The 18,896-nt window shown below is 43.4% G+C and overlaps 1 protein-coding gene across 8 annotated transcripts in view; it reads right to left on the minus strand.

Annotated features, from left to right (window-relative positions):
* The window catches only part of ASTN2 (astrotactin 2), a 1,062,617-nt gene that overhangs the window by 374,135 nt on the left and 669,586 nt on the right, over positions 1–18,896 (minus strand). The window lies entirely within an intron of this gene.

The raw sequence follows: 18,896 nt of genomic DNA on the forward strand, positions 1-18,896 counted from the left end.
AACCTTGCTTGGTGGAAGTGAAGAAGACTTTACGAAGATCAAAGACTACAGCCTTCAGTATGGGTTACACCTCAACATAAAGAAAACAAAAAATCTCACAGCTGGACCAACAAGCAACATCATGACAAGTGGAGAAAATATTGAAGTTTTTAAGGATTTCATTTTACTTGGATCCACAATCAACACCCATGGAAGCAGCAGTCAAGAAATCAAACAATGTAGTGCATTGGGCAGACCTGCTGTAAAAGACTTCTTTAAAGTATTAAAAAGCAAAGATGTCATTTTGAGGACTAAAGTGTGCCTGACCCAAGCCATGGTATTTTCAATTGCCTCATATGCATGTTAAAGCTTGGCAATGAATAAGAAGACTGAAGAAGAATTGATGCCTTTGAATTATGGTGTTGGCGAAGAATATTGTCTTAGTTATCTATCTTGTCATCAATCTTCCCCTAGTCTAGGAACTTCTCAGTGCAGGGACCCCAGGACTAAAGGACACATTCTGCTCTTGGATCTTCTTTCTTGGTGATATGAGGTCCCTCTCCTCTCTGCTTGATTCTTTCTATTTCAAAAGAGATTGATTCAAGATACAACCTCGTCCTGTAGATTGAGTCCTGACTCTTTAACATAATTACCTCTAATCCTGCCTCATTAGCATCATAGAGGTTAGAATTTACAACAATAGGATAATCACATCAGTTCACAAAATGGTAGACAACCATACAATACTGGAAATCATAGCATAGCCAAGTTGACACACATTTTGGGGGGATACAATTCAATCCATAACAACCAGAAGAATGAACAAATCTGTCTTGGAAGAAGTACAGACAGAATGCTCCTTAGAAGCAAGGATGGCAAGACTTCATCTCACATACTTTGGAAATGTTATCAGGAAGGACCAGTCCCTGGAGAAAGACATCATGCTCAGTAAAGTAGAGGATCGGTGAAAAAGAGGAAGACCCTCAATGAGATAGATTGACAAACTGGCCCTAACAATGGGCTCAAACACAAACGATTGTGAGGATGGCACAGGACCACACAGTGTTTTATTTTGTTGTACATGGGGTTGCTATGAGTCGGAACCAACTTGAGTGCACCTAACAATAACACTCTGTGATATGCTATACCTGTTTTTGGCTCAGAAGAAAGACCCAGGCTGGGGATACAGATATGGATGATAGCATATATGGGATGCTATCAGAATACTTCTTAGAAGCAAGATGGCAAGACTTCAGCACCTTTGGACATGTCATGAGGAAAGACTGCTAGAAAAGGACATCATGTTTGATAAAGTCGAGGCTAATGAAAATAAGGGAAACCCTCATTGAGATGTATTGACATAATAAGTGCAACAATGGACTCAAGCATACCAATGATCATGGAGATGACACAGGACTGGACATCATTTCCTTCTGATATACATAAGGCTGTCATGAGTCAGAGCCAACTCCATGGCAACTAACAACAATCATGGGGTGCCTTGATAGTGTATAGCCCACAGAGAGTACATAAGGAGAGAAAACAAAAGTACTAAGGATAAAGCCCCAGAAAGGCTGAGAAATACCCAAACAGGCTGGAAGAAAACTACGAGCAGAAACCAAGGGAAAGTATCAAGAAAAAGTGAACAATGGCACTAAATAAAGGGAAGAGTTGATGTGAAGAATGAAACCTATGTTTTGGGTGTAACCATGAACAGGCACACTTCTGGCCTTGGTAGAAGCAAGCAGTTCTGTGGAGTGATAGGTGCAGAAGCAGACTGTGGTGGGTAGAGGAGTAAGTGGGAAGTGAGGAAGTGGAAACCATTTGCACAGCCTTCTCTTTCTAGAAGTCTGGCTGTGAATGGAAGACATAAGGTAGTAACTAGAAGGCAATTCAAAATTTGGGGGTGGGGTGAGATGCGGAGAGATGAACACATTTACAGGCTGAGGGGAAAGAGTGAGGAGACAGGGAGACATTTAAGATAAAAAAAAAAAAAAGATAAAAGGGAGGGCAATTGAAGGATTCAGGTTGCTTAAGATACTGGAGAGCGTGGGTTTCTTCAGGCAGTTGAGGAAACACCTTGTCCCCTAAAGCAAGAGGGGGATGTCAGAATGTGTGTGTGTGTGTGGGTACATCTGAAGGAGGTTTGGAAATTATCTCCTTTCATGCCTGATAGGCTCATATTTTAAAATTTAAAATAGAAAAGGGAGGAGGGAAGGCTGAAGTTGTTTGGGCATCTAAACAAGGGCTTTGGAGGTTTGAAAAAAGCCACTGGCGGGGGGGATGGGGAGAAGGAGGAGAGCAGCGAGGTAATTCCTACTAGTGCTGAGGACCCAGCTGCTATTGGAGGCCATGTTAGAAGGAAGATGGCTGGCTGGGTTGATTCAGGGTTGGAGATCTATGTAAAACTAGTCCTTCCCTCACCTGCATCTTCTCCAGGAAAACAAAGCAACAACAGCTTCCATTGTTATGTGCCAGGTGCCTTACATACAGCATCTCTAATTCTCAGGATAGTGCTGCAAAGCTGTTAAGTATTCCCCTTATTACCTCTGAGGAACTCAGGTCCCAGAGTGGTGATGTAATTTGCCCAAGGTTTCATAGCCTGTCTGACTCCAAAGCTCTGGTCCCTTACTCTGTACCTTGTCACAACCTTTGAGACTTGGTGTCAGTTCTCATTTCCCCCCTGAGTTTTTGCTTCTCTAGGATAAACAGGCTTTGAATACTTCCTTATGGGACCTTGTTTCCAGTCCCTTCCCTCTCCCAGCTTCCCTTCCAGTTTGTTAGTTTCTGGTTCTTGAACACATGTGTACTCATACATGCTTTTTCAAGGTGATAATGAGTTCCCTGTGGGGAAGCCAAGAGTCCTCTGTAAAAAGTTCTTGATCAGGACTCTTTGGCTGGTTTCCCCAAGGACACTTTCACATGCTTCAATCTAGTTTCATCCCTAAAACAATCTGCCCATTAAGATGCCTTCGAAGAGCAAAAGGGATAGGGGTGGGTATTACATGACCACCTCGCTCACCCTCCCTCCAAAAACTCACCCCCATGCTCAGGAAAGACCAAACCATCTGTAGTGTTTTCTTCCCACTTTCTGTGGTTTTTTTACCTGCTGATTTCTCTGCCTGAATTATCTGTTTCACTGTCCTTCCCTAACAACCACTCACTTTTCAAGATTCAACTAAGGTGTCACCTCCTCTCAGAAGTGTCTCAGGAGACCCAGGCTTTATCAGGTGTCCCCTGCACTTTATGCTTCTTCTATCATAACACAGAAGACACAGAACACAATGAGTAAGAGTGGGCTAGTGGGCTTGTTATTCAGACTAGACAAGACCTGGTTCAGGGCACTTAATACTGCTCATGTTACTTAGTCTTCCAATATTTCCTCAGCTGTAGAATGGGGATAGTGAATACCTACCTCAGAGGGTTGCTGGGAAGAAGAAATGAGGTGACCCACAGAAAGCACCTGGCACAATACTCAGCACATAATAAATGGTGGCTGTTACTTCTATCAAACAGTGCTGTATTTAGTTTACTCTTAGCTCTTCCCCACCACCACAACAGTTCTAAGAGGGCAGGGATAGAACCCGTTCATGTGTCTATCTCTAGGATCTCATACAGAGCCTGTTGCACATACACAGTAGGGGCTCATGAATAAATGAATGGATGAATCCAAGTTGTCTCAGTATGTACTGTCCTTGGGAATCACATTTTCTGAAATTACCTACCTCATTTCCATTTTATCTTAAGAGAAGATGAAGGGTAATATAGATCTTCATTTAAAGGGCAGGAGGCCACCCTAAGGATTGACTGGATGGTTGGGAGATTTACAGGGTTGAGTGCCAGGCTTCATGCAGCACTATGGACAGCAATGGTGGCCATGCCCAGCTGGAATATGGTCACTTCCCTCAGAAAAGGTCAAGACCAAGAGGTCAGGTAGCCAAGAGTGTAGACATCAAGAGAAGATCTAAGTCGCATGTAGTGGTGGGGATTCTGCTAGTTCATGCCACTGGTACTTGTGGTATAGCTTTTATAGCTGACTGCAAATGCAATAGCTCCAGGGTCTGTTCTTATTGTTTGGTGTCCATACCATTACATTTATGAAGTACATTAAATATTACCCTTTCTCTGAAACGCCAGGATCCTAGGGTTTCTAACAGGGCTGTGGAAGGTGATGAGGAACTCAGTTAGACCATTGCAAACCCGAAGACTAGATTTAAGGTGGCCACAAGCTAAGAGCAAAGAGGCAGAGGTCAGGTCAGGCAAAGTCCTGTAATCTAGTTGAGTCAATGAGTTAGCAATATGAGTGATGCAATGCAAGCTAACCCTTAGAAAACTGTGACAACCAGAGGTTCGTTATGGGGGGAACATGATCAGCCCCATTCCCAGGACTGCCTTCTTTCTCAGCCACCATCTCCCCAGCACTCTTCTTCCTGTACCTGAGCCACTTGACTCTAGCCAGTAGCCTCATCTTAATATACAGTCACTGGGACCAGGCATGATTCCAGAAACAGGAAATTTAAGAACCCCTAGTGGTGTTTTTTTTTTTTTTTTTTTTAGTGGTGTAGTGGTTAAGAGCTGCGGCTGGTAACCAAAAGGTTGGCAGTTCAAATCTACCAGGTGCTCTTTGGAAACCCTATGGGGCAGTTCTACTCTGTCCTATACGGTCGCTATGAGTTGGAATTGACTCAGTGGCAGTGGATTTGGTTTTCTTTTTCCTAGTCAGAGATAAGGGGACTTAGCTTTGGGTAAGGATTTGGTACTCACGTAGGATAAATCACTCACTGAGGGGTGCGGTCATTATTTCTTTATAGATCTATCTTTCCTGCTAGCTTGAGGCTTTTCTAGAAGCAGTAAGGATGAAAAAGGAAAAGAAAGAGAAATAAAGAAAGGAATGGAAGGGGAAGAAACTAGGCTGGCTGATGGTTTTACTCTCATCCTTGGGAATAGGGATTCCCTCCACTTTATTTTCTCAAATGCCTGTCTTGATAACCTGCCTAGCAAGTCACACTCTTTTGATCCTTGCCACTTTCTCTCTGGGAGCTGGAATTCTAACCCTAAACCATTATCCCATATCTGTGTCCTTTAGCCTTTGCAACATACGTGGTTCCTGTTGCAAAGAACTGGGCCCCAACCCTGAGCCCACATATACCTGCACTGTCCTAGGGGGCCTGTCTTGGACTTCCCAACTTGCTACAGTTAAGCTTTACCTTTATGGAAGCTTCCTGTCATGGAGCTTACACTCCTACTGTGACCTTACCCCAGAGGTCAATGGATTCTAGGGAGGAAATGCTGTAACATAGTGGGGAGATCATGAGGGAGAACAGGGGTTACAAAGAAGATCTGACAGCTTAATGCCAGGAAGGTAGGTGGGACCCTGCTTCCTCATCAGGAAGTATTTCACACAAGGACAGGCCTCGAAGAGTTGGAACAGACACAGAACTCAGAATTCAGGTTAGGAAGAGGGAAGAGAAAGCACGCACTTGAGTATATACCACAGGCCAGGCACTGTGAGATTACATAATGATCTCCTTTAATGTTACCTTTTTTTTTTTTCACCCCTTGCAGTAGGAAACATCCCCATTTTACAGATCAGAAAATTCAGGTTCAGAGAGGTTAAGAATCTTGCTCAACATCACAGAGCAACTGAGAGGTGGCGCCCAGAATGGAAGCAGCTCTGTCTGACTAGAAACCCTTTCTTCCCCTCCCAAAGAGTCAGAGTTCTAGCCTAGATACATTGACTCAGAATATCCCCACACTTTTAATGCACGCTTATCCCAAACTAGCCCTACGTTCCCAGGATTTCCAAGAAATAACTGTCTTTTACAGTTTTAGAGAGAGAGATCAGTGTCTTCTCTGCTTGTGTGGCTCCTTCACCAGGAAGTTGTAGGATCACAGAACATCAAAAGTGTAAGCACACGAGTGACCTGCTGGAGCGGTGGTTTTTTTTGTAGCAAAAGCAATGTTTGGAACTAATTCCAATATATGAAACAGACACTAGCAAAGCACTGTCCAGCCCCATCTGTATCTGTCTGGGAGGGACTCCTGAGGCTTATCTGCAGACCTCATGGCCCCCTCCAAGGAACTTAGTCTGACCTATTCTGACTCCTCATCTGTAGGTTACCAAGGGATAAGACTCTACCTCTGTTGTCTCTAGTGCTCTCTATTCTAAGGTGGCCAGGTTGTATCCATCAGGGTGGAGGAGAAGGTGCCCTGTGTCTATGCAAGTGACCTGCGTGGACATGAGATCTGGAGGTAGAAACTTCTTTCTGGAAGAGAATAATTAATAATAGTGATCGGCATTTACTGAGCATCTTCTCTGGTGCTAAGTGCAGGGCTAAGAGCTTTGCTTGTATTATTCCATTTAATCCCCTCTGTAGAGACGGCAGTGGTAGTGGGTAGATGATGACCGCATAAGCAGATACAGAAAAAACAAACAAACAAACAAACAAAAAAAAAACAGCTGCAAGCTGCCAGAGTCAACTCTGACTCATGGGTGCCCCGTATGTGTCACAGCAGAACTGTGCTCCATGAGGTTTTCAACGGCTGAGGTTTTAGAATTAAATCACCAGGTCTTTTTTCTGACTTGCCTCTGGGTGGACTTGAACCTCCAACCTTTTGAGTAATCGAACCACTAAACGTCTGCATCATCCTGGCACTTAAACTGAGTCTTAATTCCTCAGCATAATGTGACCCGGCCAGTAAACAATTGAGGAAAGTTTGATCCCCGGCACATTGCTGCAGAACCCAGCTGCTGTCCTGCCTTCCTGGGAGCAGAACACAGTCCTTAAGACAAGGGAAGGCTAGAAGCTTATTCATATTTGCCAACATCTCTTTCCCTTCCCTCCTGGCAATCTCCCAGCAAACACTCTGCACAATCAGACATCTCATTCGCCTCACGGTGACCGCTAACACGCAGGGTCTCAAGTATAAATGCGTACCTCCTAGCTCCCTCTAACAGACCCGCAAGCTCCCATATACACATGCGGGCACCCGCTCATGCATAATGCATGACGCCATGGTCTCAAATCCTGCTAAATTGAGATTCAGTCGGCTGTTGGGTCTGGAGACACCTCAGTGCCTGCGTCATTAGCTGAGCTCTGAAAGCCATCATTGCTGCAGCTACTGTGGCTGACTCACTGAGACTGAGAGCAGGTAATAGAATTGCAGAGATACGTAATAAAAGGGAATGGAATGGGACTCAGGATGGAAAGAGGACTACCTGTTATCCCGTCTTGAAGGGTGATATGTAAACAAGGAGCTCCAGGCACCCTAGACTGCGAGCTGGCAGAGTCCCTCAGCAGAGGATAATAAACAGCCCAATTATAACCTCTACACTCTGAGATTGCAAAGGAAAGGGGGGAAGAAAAATCAATGAAATTAATTTAATGTGGACACGTCCGTTATGTTTGTTTTTACCCCTATAGACCTGCTCATCTCCCCTCCACCTAGTGTCTTTACCCCAGAGAGCAAATGAAACAAACAAACCAACCACGACTACAGGCATATTTGACTCCAACATCTCAGAGAAGGGGGACAGATCAGAGAATCCCAGGACTAGCAGAGTCTTTAAAATCTAACCGTCATGTTATAGGGGTAGATGCAGATTCTCCATGTGTCATTGTGTGGGTTGTGATCTACCAGGCTGCTTAGTTGAGAGGCCAGTGGGGACTGAAATGCATTCTATAATGGACAAACTGTGGTCCTCACATGAGGTTGCATCCACCCTTATATACCAGTGATTCACAAGCAGGAGCCAAAAATAGACCCAGTGAGTTAGGTGGAACAAGGAATCAGAAGGCCTAGGTTCTATGTCCTCTCTGTTAAAGGAAGGGCATTAGGTAAGGTGCAGGGGAAGGGCTGATTATCTTTAATAATGCACTGATTACCCACCAGGTAGAACTAAGAGTATGAAGCATTTGTGTCATTTAATCATTTCAGAAATTCCATATGAGGTTTACTTAGTCCCATTTTACAGATGGTTAAAAAAAAAGTGAGGCTCAGAGAGATGTTGTCACTTGTCCTAGGTCACACAATACGAGTGGTAATGCCAGGACTGTAATCCATATGTGTCTGGGTTCAAAACTTGTGTTCCTTCCCCAAAGGGTCACTATGAGTCAGAACTGACTCTTTGGCACCTAACAACAACATATGCAAAATGGCCTTGGTTATTGGGATGAGGGGTGGTGGGGAAAAGCAAACAACAGGGGAAAACTACCCAATAGGAGTTGATGGCTCTGTGCAGGAGAAGGCAAGTTTGGGGAGTGGTGGCCCAGAAACTGACCAGATGCAGAACTGGCCTTCCAAGGAGGTTAATGAGAGGTAAGCCTGAAATCACTGCCCAGTAAGCCTGGTGTCAATATTTGGTAAAATAATTGGATGAATGTGCCCAGAGAAAATCTGTAAGCATCCAGGAGATAATGGAATTGTGAGCGATAAGGAGCACTGGAGGTTCATGGAGAACAAATCATCCTGGACAACTTGATAGCGTTTCCTGACAAAATTACAAAATTAGTGGACGAAGGAGAAGCAGTAAAGGTTATAGATCTGAGCTCCAGCAAAATATTGAATACTGTCGTGTGTGATGTTCAACTTGCCAAATTAATTCAAATTGCTTCTGATTCAAGCTGTGCCGTGTGGATTAGTGTTATTACTGAATCTGGTTGAAGAATAGAGCCATCGGTGCTGATTCATGGTACTGTTCCAAGCGTCAGGAGACAGAGACATTCTCACCCTCATCTGTGGCCTGGAGGGGGTTGTCAGAAGGGCCAGTGGGACCACAGACGAGGAATACAACATCTGTAAGGCTGAGGAGGATCCTGGGGCACCCAGGGGAAGGGGCATTTCACAGATATTTGATCATCATAACCACCCCACAGGGCAAGTATCATCACCACCATTGTCATCAATCATCATCACTTACATTATGAGGAACTAAGGGTTGAACTAAGGGTCAGAAACGGTGTGACCAACAGTTGTAGGGATAGGAATGGGACATCCCTGGGTTCTAACCCACGTGTGTCTGATTCTAATGACTAGCATACTTTCCTCTATACCCAGTGGTTTTAACCTTTGGTGTGCATCAGAATTACGTGGGGAGAGGAGTGCTTGTTACAACACTGATTTCTGGGCCCCAACTCCAGAGTTTCAGATTCTTTAAAAAGTTGGGAATGGGGCCTGAGAATTTGCATTTCTATCAAGCTCCCAGATGCTACTACTATTGCTGGTTCAGGGACCACACTTTGGAAAACACTGCTTTTGTCCAGAAATTAATTTACATACGAACTCCCTGGAAGTCTTATTCAAATGCAGATTAGGACTCAGTGCATCTTCTGGGGATGGTTGGAGGGGGCTTGTCTGCATTTCTAGTAAACTCCCAGATGATGTCTATGCCGCTGGTATGCAGACCACACTTTGAATAGCAAACACCTAAGCTGTGATGTTGGCAAATAGGGAATCTAGAAAGATAATACCACAACTCATGAATTTACTCTGGAATCCAAAGGTAAAGGAAACAGACCTTAGAACAAAGATGAAAATGAGCTGTAGGAAGGACATAATTCAGAAGACCTGAGTTCACATTCTGACCTTGCCTTCCTTTTATTAGCTTTATGATTGAAAACAATTTCTTTAACCTCTTTAGGTATCAGTTTCCTTATTTGAAAAAAAAAAAAAAAACAAAATAAAAAACTACTTCTTATAATAATTACTATTTTATTATTAGTCCTTAATGCTAAAAACTTCATGTCAGGGTCAAAAAAAAAGCCCAAGTGAAAATAATGTGGGAACCTCTCAAAACAATTGTGAAGACATGCTCTACGGAGCTGGTCAACATTTCTTGTGTGGGGAGCCACGTGATGAAATTGTTCTCAGGCTGCAATGCTAACTAGTGCCTGTAGCCCTTGAGGACTGGCAATACCTCCTGCCACACAGGAGCTCTTAACCATTATGCATAGTTGCTGCATAGATAAGGTCACTGTATTCATTGCTGATTATAGTTTAGATTCTAGCATTTCAGAGGAATGATGTGGGAGAAATCAAATTAAAAGGTGTGAGAAGCAATTGGGAAGTGAAGAAGTGGCAACAAAAAGTTTCTTTCAAGGAGTTTGTCCCTCAAGGGGAGGAAAGAGAAGGTGGTAACTAAAGAGGGGTTTCGGATTGAGTCCTAGACAGAAAATCAGAAGACTCTCAAAAGGATACGCATGTCTATCATTGTTGGTTTCTTCCATTTCTCTTTCCTTGGTTGTCTTCATCTCTGTTGCCCCCACCAAGACTGTGAGCTGTTTAATTTACTTCTGTAAATACTAGGGCTTAGCAAAGGACCTGCCATAGTGTAGTGACTACTTTAATGCCTGTACATTGAATGCCTAAAAAAATGGATTCACACATGCAAATGGTTTCACTTTGCAAGGAGGAGGGAGGAGCAGGGTGGCTGAGCCTACACGCAGCTGGTACAACTGATTGGGCCCTGGAAGGCCAGTGTTAGGAAGGGATGCTTTGACTGTGATAACCAGGAAGATAAACTAAGTCAAAGTTGGTGAGGGAAGTGTAAATTCAAACATGAGGAAACTGAATTCAAGCATAGGCAGGAGGCAGGGTCCAACTCAGACCCAGGGAGCAAATGTCACAAGCCTACATCCTTGGGATGTCTGCACAACTTCTTGGCCATTTGCAGTGGACCAGGAGCCCCAGCAGAGAAAACAGCTGGGTATAGAGAAAATGAAGGTTTTAGCTTCAGTGGGTTGGTCTTTATTAGAACTGTTATTAGTCTGTTGTGCAAAAAGCTCACTAGAAGCTCACTGGGGATCTCAAAGGTGTTGCATGTTTTTTATAATTACATTCCTTGTGATTCCTCCATAGGTTTCTTGATGCTGTCTGAGCACTGGATCTACTAAAGGTGTATGGGGAGGGATGGCTCCAGCTCACTCGTCATTTGAGTTCAGGGCCAGATACCTGCAGTTGATGTCCTGCACACTATTGAAGGGAAGAAAAGGATCGGCATGGGGTGAATGCCTGCCTGGTTGCAAGTATTTTAGATCACAAATGCCAAAGTCATCTGAGGGTCAGATACCTCAAATGGCTTTCACAAGGTCACACAGCTAGATAGTGGCAGAGTGAGCGTTCAAACTTCGCTTGGTCTAACTCCGAAGACTATTCTCTTGCCAAAGACCCATGATGCCCCCCAACATTGGGATCTCTTTTGTGAAGGAAGAGATTTCCCACTTCAAGTTGGCAACCTGGGATTTGGGGAAGGGAGGAGAGGAGGGAGCTAGGAGGAAAAAGAATCATTCCATTCCAGTTTCACACTCAAAGATCACGCCAGCTGTCAGCTGAGCCCACAATCACCATGGAATTTTATTAAGGAGCAAGAGTTGTAGAAGAATGAAGTGACACATTTAAAATTAACTTGCCAAACTCCCCATCAATATTGTGACAGTCTCCAAGTACCAGTTCAGCGACCCAGTGCACCAACTTGACGATATTAATATAACTTTGTCAGAACAAAAACTTCCCCTCTGTCTTTTCAAGAGAATCTAATTTTGGGGGGGGGGGGACAAGCATTCTCCTCTCTGCCTTTTTTGGCACCTCTGTGACACGTCCCTTTGGGACAACCCAAGAGTGCATGTTCTTAACCCCCCATGCTTCTTCCATCTCCCTTCGGTTTGCCATCCAAGGTGGAATGCCGAAGTCAGAAAGGTGCAGCCCCCCCTTTTGAGACACACTGGGTGAACAAAGACCAGTAAAAAGTCTCCCACATACTGGCTATTTTCTGAACACCGACTTGAGTTCCCCACAGTCTTTACGTTTGGAATAAAAATTCATGACGGCAAATTCAAACAAATTAGCATTTGGTGTGACATGTTCTTCGTACAAACACTTATCGTCTCACCGGCGGGGCAGATCCTGGCTTTCACCTAATCTCTGCTCCTCTGTCTGTTCACCTAACAATCTCCTACTTACCCTTCACATATCAGCTTAGACATGACTTCCCGAGGAGTACCTGCCTGGGGTCCTCAACCCCACGTGGTCCTTGCCCTTCGCTACCAGAACAGTCTGACTTCCACATGTCACATTGCTTGGTTCACTTTATTGAATTTCACTTGAATAAGCATCTTCCTTTTTGTTAGTCGATGAGTGCAGATGACACATGTTATCATACAAGGTGGGCCACTTTTGTCTGGAATTAGTGCTAAACTGGACAAGACCCTAAGGCAACAGTTGAATTCAATTCCAGAATCTAGAACTGTCCCAGTCAAACTGGGTTATGGTCAACCTACAAATATGGGCATATACTGCAACTGTCAAACTCTCTTTGTGTCTCTAGCACTTTGCACAGTGATTAGCACTTAGTCAGTGCATGATATTTGGTGAATGAATGAGTGAATTAAACAGATTTTTTTAACAAGTCCTATAGCTCAAGTTCACAGAATCTTCTCTGATTCCCCCCTCGTTTCCTCCCTCCCTCTCTTCCTTTCTTTTAACTTATTGAGCACCTTCTATGCATCAGAACCTGTTAATGTTTATCACTGGGCATACAAACTAACAACTTTGAGGGTGAGAAGGGAAAAGTACTAGTATGAACTGAGCATCTACTATGGGTCAGTTGCTTTAAGCACTGTATTCTTTAAGCAAGTGCTCAATGTATGAGGTTGTTAATACAGTCACCTTTTACAAAAAGAACACTGAAGCTCAGAGAGGTCAGATGATTTGACCAAGGACATACAGCTAAGAGCAGCAGAGGTTGATTTCAATTCCAGGTCAGCGTTAGTCCAAAGTCATCACCTCATCATTACACTATGCTACTTTCTCAATTTCATACACAGAAATTGAAATGTAAGCTAGTACAGGGTGTAAAGTGCTAGAATAGAGGGAGGTTCCCCATCTGTAGGTGGGTATAGACGCTTCTCTGATCCACAAAATCTCATATACTTTATCCACAGCCTTTAAAAAAAAAAAAAATCAGGTTCTAACTTAGAGATACACTATGATGAGCCCTTAGTAGTGGAGGCACTGTGCTGGGTTTTGGGAATTTACAATGATGATCAGTCAAAGAGAGTCCCTGATCTTGGTTCAGTAGGGGAGGTAGACATTAAATAAAGAATTACACAAATACTGATTTAATTTAGGTTTTCACAAGTATTTCAGAGAAAAAAATAATATGAGGACCAGATGTAAGTTTTTTTTTAATTATTACATCATTATTTTTACTGATAAGGAAACTGAGGGTTGAGTGGATCAATGATCAAGATCACACTTAAGTAACATATAATGGTCATGGTTGTAGAACATGACAGTAATTGATGTCACTGAATTGTACATGTAAAAAATGTTGAAATGGCAAAGGTTTTGTTATATATGTATTATGTATAGGTTTTATTATATATTATGTATCTATGTATTCATATATGTATTTATGTATAAGTATTTATGTACATATGTGTATATATATATATATAGACAGACACACATACATATATATCAATCATAAAAAAGATCACATTGCAAAGAGCGGGATTTGAACCCAAATCTACTTGACCCCAAAGCCTATGCTGCGCTTCCTTTTCCCTATTGTCTCCTGAACAATTCAGTTAGAAAACCACTAGTGGAACACAACAAATCCCTCGCCACCACTTTTTAAACTCTTTAAACCTCAATATCTTCATATGCAGAATGGATATAAAGGTGGCTCTTCTCCATAAGCTCATTGTGAGAATTAAAGAAAATACAGCATTTGGAGCACTTTGCAGAGTGTCTGGCCCATAAATATATGCTCAGTAAATAACAACTATCCTCATCATTAATAACATTAGGTACTATTGACTTAACTAAGTGAATTTGGTGGTCCATCACACACAGAAAGCCGTGCATTGTTAGATAACTTTCAACGCAGGCATGGTTTTGAAACCTGTTCCCACTGCCCTATTGCCACCACCCTTCGGTCCCTCAGCCCAGTACAATGACAGGGATGAAGCAGAATGAGCAACTGTGTGCTCAGAGGAGGGGAGGGATAGATATTTGCATATGGGTTTGGAACCAACCAAAAAACCAAACCAAACCCAGTGCCATCGAGTCGATTCTGACTCATAGCGACCCTACAGGACAGTGTAGAACTGCCCTATAGAGTTTCCAAGGAGTGCCTGGCAGATTCGAACTGCTGACCCTTTGGTAGCACTTAACCACTATGCCACCAGGGAACCAGACTGCCTAAATTCAAATCCTGGCTCTACCGTTTACAAACTGAATGACACTTAGAAAATTATTTAACCTCTTGGTGCCTCAGTGTCATCATCTGTTAAAATAAGGAAGGGGGTACGGATAGCACTGTTTGAACGCACTTTTGTAAGAACCGAATGGGTTTAAACGTGTGGTGCTGCTCCCTGGGTTCTCCTCTTACGTCACTGGGAGCTCCTTCTCACTCTCCTTTGCTGATGGCTCTTCATCTCTCTGACCTCTAAGGACGGGAGCCCCTGGGCTTGGCCTCTCTTCTTCTCTACCTACTCCCTACTGAGTTCCCTCCTGTTTCTATCATATCATCCATATGCTAAAAGGAAAGAGGTCTGGTGGCACAGTGGTTAAGTGCTCAGCTGCTAATTGAAAGTGGTTAGAATGCACTAAGTTTTTTGCAGGAGGAAGATGTGGCAGTCTGCTTCCATAAAGATTACAGCCTTGGAAGGCCTCTGAAGCAGCTCTACTCTGTCCTGTAGGGGTCACTATGAGCTGGAATCGACAACTGGGTATATGCTAAATCATCTTAAATTTGCATTTCTAGTATAGTCTCTTTTCTGGACTGATGTATCCCATTGGCTTCTTGACACCTCCATGAGGATACATATTAGACATGACCAGGTAATGGTTAGTGAAGCAGGTGAGGGGCATCTGGGGTTTCATTGTAGTATTGTCTACTTTTATAAATGACTAAAATTTTCCACAATCAAAAGTTTATTTTTTATCGGCAAGTGCACAGAGACCAAAGTTTATTAGTGGTTTCTAGAAGTGGGCAGGAGGGACAGTTTGAAAGGGAGACTCATTACTTAGGGGACAATTAGCTTCTATTAAGGGTGATGGGAAAATTTAGAATCAGATTAATGGTGATGGCTGAACGACGTGACGTACATAATTTATGTCCCTGAATTTTACCTGTGAAGAATGCTGAAATGGCAAATGTTTTGTTACATATTATATTTTTTTATCATAGAAACCAAATTTCTACTTCTACTCCTCTTCCTTACAAGTGATCCTCTCACCATCTTTCCCCTCTCCATAATAGCGGGGAGCCAACCTTCCTCTCCCTCATCAGTGAATTCTGTGACTTCATTTCAGAATAAGGAGCCTGGTGGTGCAAATGGTTAAGTGCTCAGCTACAAACCAAAAGGTTGGCAATTTGAACCCACTGAGCAGCTCCAGGAGAGAAAGACCTGATGATCTGCTTCTGTAAAGACTGCAGCCAAGGAAACCTTATGGGGCAGTCCTACTCTGTCATGGGATCACTAGGAGTTTAAAACAACTCAACAGCACCTAACAGCAGCCCTCAGAAGACACCCAGAATCAGACTATCTCTCATCCTATGAGCATGCGCCAAACATCCATCATCTTTTACTTGGAACACTGAAAAAGCTTTATAACTGCCTTCTCTGCTTCCACTCTGCCCACTAAGGTCTGTTCTTCACATCCCAGCTGGAATGGGCCTTTTGAAACATAAGTCAGATCTTGGTCCTCTTCTGCTTCTTACTCCTCTCACTCGCAGTAAAACCCAAATTACTGTACTTAGTGACTCACACTCCCTCTCTCAATAGCCATTACCTTCTAATTTGTAACCTTGTCTCCTACTACTCTCCCCCACTTTCACTATGTTCCATCCACCTGGGCTCCTTTCTGTTCATGGAACATGCCAAGGGATTCAAACTTGCTGTCCCCCCTGCCTGGAGGCTCTTCCCCAGATACCTGCATGGCTCACTCTCTCATTTTGTTAAGGTCTTTGCACAGTGTCTCCTTATCAAATGAGTCTTCCTCGTCCATCCTGTATAAAATAGAACCTCCTGTCTAGTGCTCCCTAGCCCCCTTCCCTTGCTTTCCTCCATAGTGTGTACCAGTTGCTGTCCAGTCGACTCCAGCTCATGGCAACTCCATGTGTGTCAGTGGAGAACTGTGCTTCATAGGGTTTTCAATGACCGATGTTTTGGAAGTAGATTACCAGGCCTTTCTTCTGAGATACCTCTAGGTGGGTTCTAACCTCCAACCTTTCAGTTGGCAGGTGAGCACATTAATTGTTGGTACCACCAGGGGCTCCAGATCCTCATTACCTTCCTAAGAAATAATGTGGGAATAACAGAACTTTAGAGTGGTACCTTAGCTACCCCTTGGAGTAACTTTGGTTCTCTGGCCTATGGGATGCCAGGGAAGACTAATCCCTTTTTCTTATTTTTTCCTCCTAGTCTATATAGCATCCAGAAGAAGCTGAAGCAGCTTCAAGCTCGCAGGAATTGCTGGGAACCTCATGGGGAATAGAGATGGCTTGGGCATAAGGGTCTTTCAAAGTCATCAGGTGCTCACTGAATTAAGCAAGCCCAAACCAAAACAAACAAAAAAACAAACCCAGTGCTGTCAAATCGATTCCAACTCATAGTGACCCTATAAGACAGATTGGAACTGCCCCACAGAGTTTCCAAGGAGCGCCTGGCAGATTCAAACTGCCGACCCTTTGGTTAGCAGCTGTAGCACTTAACCACTACTCCACCAGGGTTTCCTAAGCAGGCCCAGGCAGCTCTGGCTCCCGGCTCGTGTCTGTTAATTAACTGCCCACTTAATAGGCTCCTCTGAGAATCTTATGAGACATAAAAATAAATGCTCAGTTTGGATTCTTAAAAGCCACCTTTGAGGTGTTCCACTAGTTATCATTAACAGTAATTATGCAGGGACAATGTTACATAAACCCCAGCCACTGCCCTTGAAGCTTTCTGTACTAATTCACATCCAAGAAGCTGCAATCATATCCTTCATTAGAATTGTTACTAAATACATTTCTATTCAGGGCATCTCCCTGAAATGGAAATATTTCCCTAAAAATTAATTTTCTTGATACACATGCGTAGGCTTATTAATGTGAGCTTAGAATAGACTTACTTTTACATTTTTCTGGAGGGAATACAAAGAAAGTAATGCTGGTGAATTTGCATCTAACAGGATCCCAGGTGTGACGGGTACGCACTCCAACGCAAAATTTTGGAGTCCGTGGTATCTCATAGCTTCTCGGATTCGTGTCAGGAAAATGTTGCTAACATTGCACACATCCTTACACTTTACAACGCATTTTAACATGACTTTCTCATCACCTCCCCCTCGGGCCCGTAATTCTCCTGGGAGGTTGATATTCTGTTTCTTGATTTTGTAGCGCGCCAACTGAGGCTCCAGGAGTCCCTGGGTGGAGCAAAGGGTTAAGAGCTCAACTACTTGCCGAAAGGTTGGTAGTCTGAACCCACTCAGAGATACTTCAGGCGACAGCCCTGGCGATCTTCTTCCAAAGGTCACACAGCCTTGAAAAACCTACAGAGCAGTTCTATTCTGCACACATAAGCTCACCGTGAGTCAGAATTGACTTGATGACAATGAACAACAAAAAACCGAGGCTCAGGAAGGTTATAAGAACATGTAAGGTCTCATAGCTAGTAACAGTCCCGTCACTTTGGAGCTTAAAGAATCCTTCCTTATTAAATGCTCGCCCTCTGCCGTGGCTTACCTCTACAATCCCATCTCCCACTACCGTCTTCAGGCTCTGGGCACGAGTCCCTTTGACATTTATGTCTGCAGGCACAGTACTCTCACTTGCCTGGAATATTCTCCTGCACGGCTGTTACTCTTATCCTTCACATCCTAGGCAGCACCTCCTCCAAGAAGTCCTCCTGTTGATCACCCACACCAAAGCCAGGCCAGGTACTTCCATCATGATCTCTTAGCCCTGCCTTTCCCTCCATCGAAGCACATAGCACAGTGCAGTGTGTGCTTGTTCAGTCATTCCTCTGCATAAGAGTAGAGACTTTGACTGTCTCAACCATCTTTTCATTGTTGTTGTCGTCAGTTGCCATAGAATTGATTCTGACTCATGGTGACCCCATGTGTTACAGAGTCGAGCTGCTCCATAGGGTTTTCTTGGCTGTAATTTTTAGATAGGCAATTTGCCAGGCCTTTCTTCTGTGGTACCACTGGGTGGGTTTGAATCACCAACCTCTATCTAGGTGAGCAATCAAGAGCAAACCATTTGCACCACCTAGGGATCTTTGTCTTTTCATACCTAGTGCTTATTACATGCCTGATACATAACAAGTACTCAATAAACACTTGTTAAAATACAAATGAGAGCAAGTACTAAAGCCAGGACTAGACCCTTTGACCTCAGGTGCCCCCACCATGTAATCAGTAAAACAAAAAAATAACAAATAGCTTCTGAGGTATATTTCTTCTGAGAATAATATACTGATTTTTTTTTTTTATTGTTTTAGCATAATGCAAATATAGTAAAATTTCAGTGCTGTGGACTCCATCACTTAAGGATGCATAATGCTTGGCCAGGGCCTGGGCTGGCTTGTACCTTTGGAGTGTTTACTTACAAAAGAGACTGTTAAGCACAGTAGTACATTAGCAGTGCAAACAAGATCACCGGGAACCAGCAGAAGATACTTAAGAGAACAAACTGCCTGGAGTCACTTTGGAAGCACCCATTCCGAACAATCACTGAGCTAATTACAGTTGCTCTGCTAATTACAATTACTGTGCTAATTACAATCTATCCTTATCTGTTCGGTAGGTTCCCTATGGACTTTTCCTTCGGAACACTTAGACCAACTTGAGTTACTGTCTGCATTTGAGTTTAATGAAATTGTGGTTCTTTAAAAATTGTCTTTGCTTCAGATGTCTCAGTGATTCGG

The sequence above is a fragment of the Elephas maximus genome, chromosome 9 (assembly GCF_024166365.1).
Source record: "Elephas maximus indicus isolate mEleMax1 chromosome 9, mEleMax1 primary haplotype, whole genome shotgun sequence".
In the NCBI taxonomy this organism is placed as follows: Eukaryota; Metazoa; Chordata; class Mammalia; order Proboscidea; family Elephantidae; genus Elephas; species Elephas maximus.